The following is a 7,394-nucleotide window of genomic DNA, read 5'->3' as shown; positions in this document are numbered from 1 at the left end:
CCTGCTGCAGGGTTATGGTGGCTTAATAAGTGCATAGTACAGTCTATGTGTGCAGGGACTAAATTTTGTAAAGGATTTTTTACTGCTTACTTCTATCACTTGCACAATACAGTTCATGCTTGATTTACAGTGTCTATTCATTTTAAAAATACCCAACCTCTAATTCACACCGTAGAAGAGCTGTCACCATCTACTGTATCAATGGCTTGTGTATTAGAGAAGGGCCCCATATTATTCCATCCAGATGTTTCTTGCTTAACACAGATTTAACAAAGAGAAAGAGAAAAAAAATTAACCTACTAAGCCATATGAACATGCCATTAAAGTTCTTGGGCTCCTTTACCTCTAACATTGGGCAGAGGACACAGGCCCTTTACCTAGACAAAAGGCAAACTGGGAATCAAATGGTCCAGAGCGTAAAGAGGCCCTGATTTCACAGTGCTCTCCCTCACGCCAGGACAAAAGTTAAACATCCTTGTCACAGGGTGAATTGTGCTTGTAAGGGAGTAAGACTCTAATTTCGGGTCTGTGCCTGAATCAGCTGAGCAAGGGGCATGTGACAGCAGCATGTAGGTAGTGCCTCCTGTTAGGGGGACTTTTGCTCAGTTAGGGGGATAGTAGGGACTGGGAAAGACCTGGCATAGATCTCTCCAAAGAGGCCCAGGGTGGGACCAGCATACCTCCCTGCCCAGCTGAAGCAGGAATGTCAGAAAAGACTGATGGAGTATGACAGCAGGAGACCCAAGATGAGCAGGACATTCCAGACTGTCTCCATAAAGAGGCCTGGAGAGACTCCTGGTGTGAGAAACCTGGTGTCTGAAGCTGAGGCATCAGGGGTAGCTGTGGAGCCTTGGGGTAGGGGCCAAATGGCCTGGGGATGTGCTGTTACAAGGGTGAGTGGGAAAGAATGAAAGAATATGGGAATACATTCAATTGCTTCCTCCCCTGATTCAGCCACTCATCCACCCTATCCTGCCATGTGTGCTCCAGGATTAGTACCACAGGGCAGGTCCATGAAGCAGTGCCTCTACTTCTCTGCCTCAGTGGCTGCAATTCCCCTTGGTTTCAGAGAGCTGTGGCAGGTGGGTTGATTTCAGCACTGAAGGAGGAGGAGGAGGGGTGGGAGGGTAATGGGATTCTGTGGAGCAGAGGGAGGATACCACGGGAAAGGGGGTCTTTCTGGGGGTGATAGAAATGGGAAGATAATGTGCTCGGGCTACATGAGAGACAGAAGAGGGACATCAGGATCAGGTCTGGTGGGAGGGCCTGGATGTGAGCAGGTCTGGCTTGACAATGGAGAAAGATGGTGTGTTAGTCTTCAGGAGAGGCCCAGTGGGGGAGTGGGTTTGAATGAGGGAGACAGAAAAAGAAAAGGGACTTAGGTGGTGATGGTGGAGAGGATGTATTGGTCAGGGTAGGGTGGGCTGGCAGTGGTAGGGGACAGTAGGTCTGCAGTAAGAGTGGTGTTAGAGTTTGAATTAGGGTTTTTCTTTTCAGAGATTATGTCCTCAAATTTTGGAGCAGATACACTCTTTTTCATACCAGAAACAAAGATTGAACACTTGCTTTAATTGCAAAATAGAACCCAGCCTTAACTGTGGAATTACTGCTGCTGCTCCTAATGTATTCCGCAAGAAAGAAACAGAATTCCTAACAGCTTCTAGGAGCTATTAATATTAAACAGGGGGCTGCAGTGTTGGAGGGACAACCTTTGGATGAGACATTAAATGAGGCTGTCTGTGTAGGTGCTACCCATATGGCACGGGTTATAAAGTGCAGAGGAGAAACCCACTGTCCTGCTCACATTCCCTCTGCTGGTACGATATGTTCTATTGTCCAAGGAAGTGTAGGCCATTACCACTATTTTACTTGACAATTCAGCTAATAAAGGTTAGTGAGCACTTCAGAAGTAACTTAGAGTGAGGTAAATCCTACCCCCACATCAGCAGACCAACGTGTAGAGGGAGCATGATGCAGGGAGTTCACCTGTAATGGGAGTAGTGTGAAGTGGATCAATGACTATAGGCATCCACGAGCCAACCCTCACCCCGTGTACTGGGGGCACAGAAGCCATGCGGGCTATTGAAGCTGAGAGGCTTCTAAAGCAGGTGTGGATTGGCTCTGTGGCCTCTCTCTGGCATGGAGGGGGAAAGCACATCATTCCCCAACCAACCAGAACAGCCTCATTTGTAGCACAATTCTGAGTTCATAATTGCTTTCTGATAGCACCCCCATAGGTGTGAGACAATCCAAATGGGTGAGGAGAGGGCGGGATAAGGGCCTCATCTCTCTCTGCAGCAGCTGACAGACCTGACCACCAGCAGAAGATGAGTGCATGTTAAGGGGTGTAGTAGCAGACTCATTCCTTCTTCATGCCCAGGAGTTCTTGGGGGTGTTGTCTATAAGGATTCTTGGGATCAGAACCCTGGGTCTGCAAAGCCTGGGGGAGCTGACATTCCCACATCACCACTCAGAGGCCTTACAGAGCTACCTCCAAGGAGCACTGTGGCGCTTAGGTGCTGCATGAAGTACCGCCCAAAGGGTCCAGAGTGACAGCACCCGGCAGCCCTCTGAGTGGCCCATGGTCACTATTTAACTCTGGAGGGTGCCCCAGGAAGTTGCTGGGGTAATCATGCAGATTTCTGGCAGCCTGTGACTCCAGATCTCATCTCTTTTTCTGATCTCCAGCCTCTGACCCCAGCCTGACTTGGATCCTGACTCCAGCCTGGTAACAATCTCTGATCTCCGGCCTCTGACACCAGCCTGACTCTGACCCTGACTCTTCCTTAACAGTCCTGGCTTTAGTGATTACTATGATCCCTGCTTGCTGACTACTGCCTTGTGGCCATACTGTCCCTTACATTGTGTCTCTGATGTGTTCCTAATGAGGAACTGTGTCTACCCACTAGGGCTGGACTTATCAAGCACAAAAAAGCCCTCTGTGTCTTATCTTCTTTATGCTGTGCTCATCACTATGGCATCTGAGGTCCTTATTACAAATCCTAAAGTTATATGGATCCCTGATTCTCTTTCCCTACCTCTCCCCATTGGTAAGTTGTTACTGCTGTTGTTGTTGTTGTGGGAAAGCTACACTGAACAGTGAGTCTTGCATTTTGTCTGAAAGTGGTGAGGTAAACATTCCCTCTGTGAAGTATTCCTAGGTTTACTACTTCAAAATCTATTGAATTCACAAACACATTCTTCGTTATAGCAGATAAATTGTTTGGTTCCAGAGTAAAGAAACCATTCTTATGTGTAAGGTCTAAATCAGTGGTTCTCAAAGCCGGTCCACCGCTTGTTCAGGGAAGCAGCAGCCAGCACATCCCTCGGCCCGCGCCGTTTCCCGCAGCCCCCATTGGCCTGGAGCGGCGAACCGCGGCCAGTGGGAGCTGCGATCGGCAGAACCTGCGGACGTGGCCGGTAAACAAACCGGCCCGGCCCGCCAGGGGCTTTCCCTGAACAAGCAGCAGACCGGCTTTGAGAACCACTGGTCTAAATGATATATATTTACAGCAAAGCTCTTGTACTCCAATTGAAAATACAGATTTCAACAAAGAGCTGAGGTTTGCTGTCTATCATTCACTCAAATTCCAATACATATGATAAATTGCTGAAGTCCAGATACTGCGCATACCTGTTCCCCTTTTTAGTTATCTCTGCAGCTGTGGAGTTATTATTTACTGTCTTTGGATTTAGCAGTTTATGAATAAGAGGCAGTGATAGGATCCACAAAAAGTTCATATTGCATGTAGAAAGGGAAAAATATGCTGTGAATATCCTGTCATTGCAGAGGCAGTAATGTGCTGTAAGACTTGATTGTAAGTTCCTTAAGGAAGAGACTGTATCTTTTATTCATCTGTTATATAACCATGCAACCATATAAATATTATGAATATCTAGAACTATAAGCCAACTATTTACCAGTGACATCTGAAAACATGGTAGACCTTGATTTAGGGAATCAACAATCCATTGGCATTTAATATAGTATAATAAGATTATAATAATAGAACGTCTGTACCTATGTGTTTGTGCAAAGTAAGGGCCTGATCTCAGTTGGCGCCACTACATGCTATTATAATACCAATAATAAATAATCATCATTAATGTACAGTCCATAATTGTATACCACACATCTTTTTCTTGTGCATTGGCATATAATTAATACCTTTGCTATGTGACAATATATCATAATTATTCTGAGGGTCCACTTTCTTTACCTAGACATCACCTTAGATATATAGCAGAACCACTGTAGTATTTTGAAACTTGCCTGGGCAAGAGGTTAACTTCTCACTCTTCACAAAACCATTTCCATAACATTTTTGTCTATATTAGGCACTGGTCTAAGGCATGAAGCTAATTAAATCTTTGTTATTTAGGGTTCATTATTGTAGTTTAAATGTTCTTTGATCTTCAAAAGCCTTTGGGGGGGAAATGCAATTGGATTATATTACTGGTAAATAAATTGCTCAATGCGAATTAGCGAATTTGGGTCCTTAATGGTACAATTTAGGAGACTCTTTTTTGAAAAAGTGGCCCTAACTAATTAAAACCTCTAAGCCACTTATTCTATAAGAAACTAATATTAAGTGTCTAAACAATTGAGAAAACAAATTAGGGCTCTACAGTGAAGAGTTCATTAAGATTAGATGTATTTCAGTAGGAATGACTATTGCAACTCGGAAATTCCTTATTTTTGGTCCCACTTTCATGTTCCAAATGCACTTTTCCCCACCACTTTTCCTCCTCCACTAACAATGTCAGAAACTTTACAAACAGGTACCTTATATTTTTGATGACTAGAGGAGTTTGCTCATCTTGTAGCAGCAGTATCTTTGCCAGTTCAAATGTCGCCAGCCTCTCTCAGACATCAGCATATCTGGAGATGGTATATGGGCATTTCCTCTGGCCTCTGTCAACCATGATTTTTAATTTGTATATTTTGATTGATTTGAAAATTGGCAGTATGTATTAGATTTGCTGCACAAACCCATTTTATGATCAGTTAAACTGTACCTGAGTAACAGTTTTATTATTCTGATCATATAAGTATCACATGATGTGTATTAACTCTCTTTTCAAATGAGCTGAGTAAGATCTTGGTTCTGTTGAGACAATGGTAAACTCCCATTGACTTCAATAGGGGCAGAATTTTCACCTTGGTAGTATATCTACAACAGATAACATGAGTACTGATTTTCATGATGCCTACATCTTGCTTGGTGATGGACAGATTAAATGGGGCAGAGAGCACAGATGAATATTCCTTTTCTCAGATGAAAGGGTCAGAAGCAGCAGAGAACCTTTCCTCCTCTGTTTGTGCAAGGACTTACATGCTGGGGTACTACAATAGTGGAAGTGCAGTGAATCTTCTGAAAAGCACTGGCAAGTGTGGAAGAGGAAAAGGCAGTTAGCCTCTTCAATGGGGATGGAAAGATGAAGCGGACATGGTTCCTTGGTTCCCCTACTACTGTGGCCAGCACCGCTAGCATGGGGCAGAGGTGAATGAATTTTGCACCTTCTTCAAGTGTGTTGTAGTGGCCACAATCCCTCATACTTCCTCTCCCTGGTGCACATCCATGCTGCCCCATGCTGCCCTCAGTGAAGGGCTTTTGCCTTAAAGGGAGACCAAAGCCTTTAGCCTGGAATCTTTGTATTGGTGCCTCTTTATAAACTGAAATATGTGTCTTAAAGAGATGCATGACTATTGAGTACAATGATTTCTATCCTATTTCCCCTTCCCCTATGTACTGCATTGTTCTGAGAATATCACTTGTGGACTATAGCCTGCATTTGAAATCAATTTTTAAGTTCTCATAAGCCATTGCTTTCTGAAACTACATAGAGAACCCTTTCTATATTTCACTACCCCGCTCTATACTTGCATGATTTGAAACATGCTAGTGCAGTGACAATTACTACAATGTTATTTACTAAAGCTCTTCTACTGAATGATTAATGCTCAGGTTGTCACTAACTATTAGTTTGCTTCATGGAATTAAAAAAAACATCGAGTCTTCAGACACACGGATGCTGCTTCTCGCTGTTCTGCCTGCTGCATAGATTTTTTTTTTAAGGGCTCTTAGGGTAGACTAGGGAATCAAATCAATCCAGCAGCAGCAGCAACCCACATGAATCTTTGACTCAGGAACTTTCTGTGGGTGGATGTACGTGTGTGGGTGGAAGGCACTGCTCTTTCTGTGGTCTGTTTTTGAATAATTTCTGAGCTTTATTCCCTATAACCAAGTCAGTGGCTGAATTGTGCTCAATTCCTTGGTGTGCCTATGGCAGTAAATGTAGCTGTCTTCATTATCTATGTAAATATGAGAGATGATACTGACACAGATTTTTGTAGCGCCAATGCAATATTTAGTTCTTTCATCTCACGGGTACAGTATTGTCAGTAGCGTAAATATTGCCAAGTCGTACCTTTGCTTTATTTCAAAAGTGCATTGTACACTATTGCTGCAATTTTTGATATTTTGTTTCAAGAGTGAACTGCAGTCTGTTATTTCTTTGAATGTTAAATTACATTTTAACATATTATAATAAGATGATGTGGCAGGTATGACTGCATTAGCTGGCTTATCCCCAAACATAATGTACTGATGAGAGGTGGTTGAAATTTTCTGACCATATTTTTTTTCATTGAAAAAATTAGTTTTGTCAAAATTGAAAATGTATTGGTATTAATAAAGTTACATATTTCACTTTCTGCCTAAATTATTATGAAGATGAGAACAAATTCCAAGGTTGGTGAGGGTCTGAAGTACATTCCCCATGAGGAAAGATAGTGAGCATGAAATATTAAAGTTGTCTCTAGAGTAGCGTTGGAATTCAGCTGCCAGAAGTGGTGCAGGTGCCCATTTTGTTGGGCCTGCCACTCATGTGATGCACGGGGGCTCTAGGTGAAGTGTAGAGCTTTCATGTAAATGGATCTAACAATATGAGCTGTATTAGGGCTGTATTTTGAACTTCGGGGACTCAATCCTGGCATAATTCCTACTCCATTTTGTGTTTGCTAAATGTGAGTACCGATGTTATTGTTAGTATGCTATTACACTATTACAGTAGTGGGAGAGGCTCCAAATAAGATCAGGGCCCATTGTACTAGGCACTTTATATACATATATTAACGGGCAGTCCTTGTCCTGCATGGAGGGAGAGGGGATTTTCAGAGGCGTCTGAGAGATTTAGGAGCAAAAGTCCCATTGAAAGTCTGGGCATAAGGAAATGTTGACTTTCAATGGGTAATATGCTCCTAAATACCTTAAGTGCTTTTAAAAAACCTCTTCTTAAGTAGACAGAGTCCTGTCCAACATCACACAGTATGTTATTGGTAGAGGCAGGATTAGAACACAGGTCTCCTGACTCCTATGCCAGTGCACTAT

Source organism: Emys orbicularis, chromosome 7 (genome assembly GCF_028017835.1).
Source record: "Emys orbicularis isolate rEmyOrb1 chromosome 7, rEmyOrb1.hap1, whole genome shotgun sequence".
NCBI lineage: Eukaryota > Metazoa > Chordata > Testudines > Emydidae > Emys > Emys orbicularis.
Note: the sequence above shows the minus strand (reverse complement) of the source record.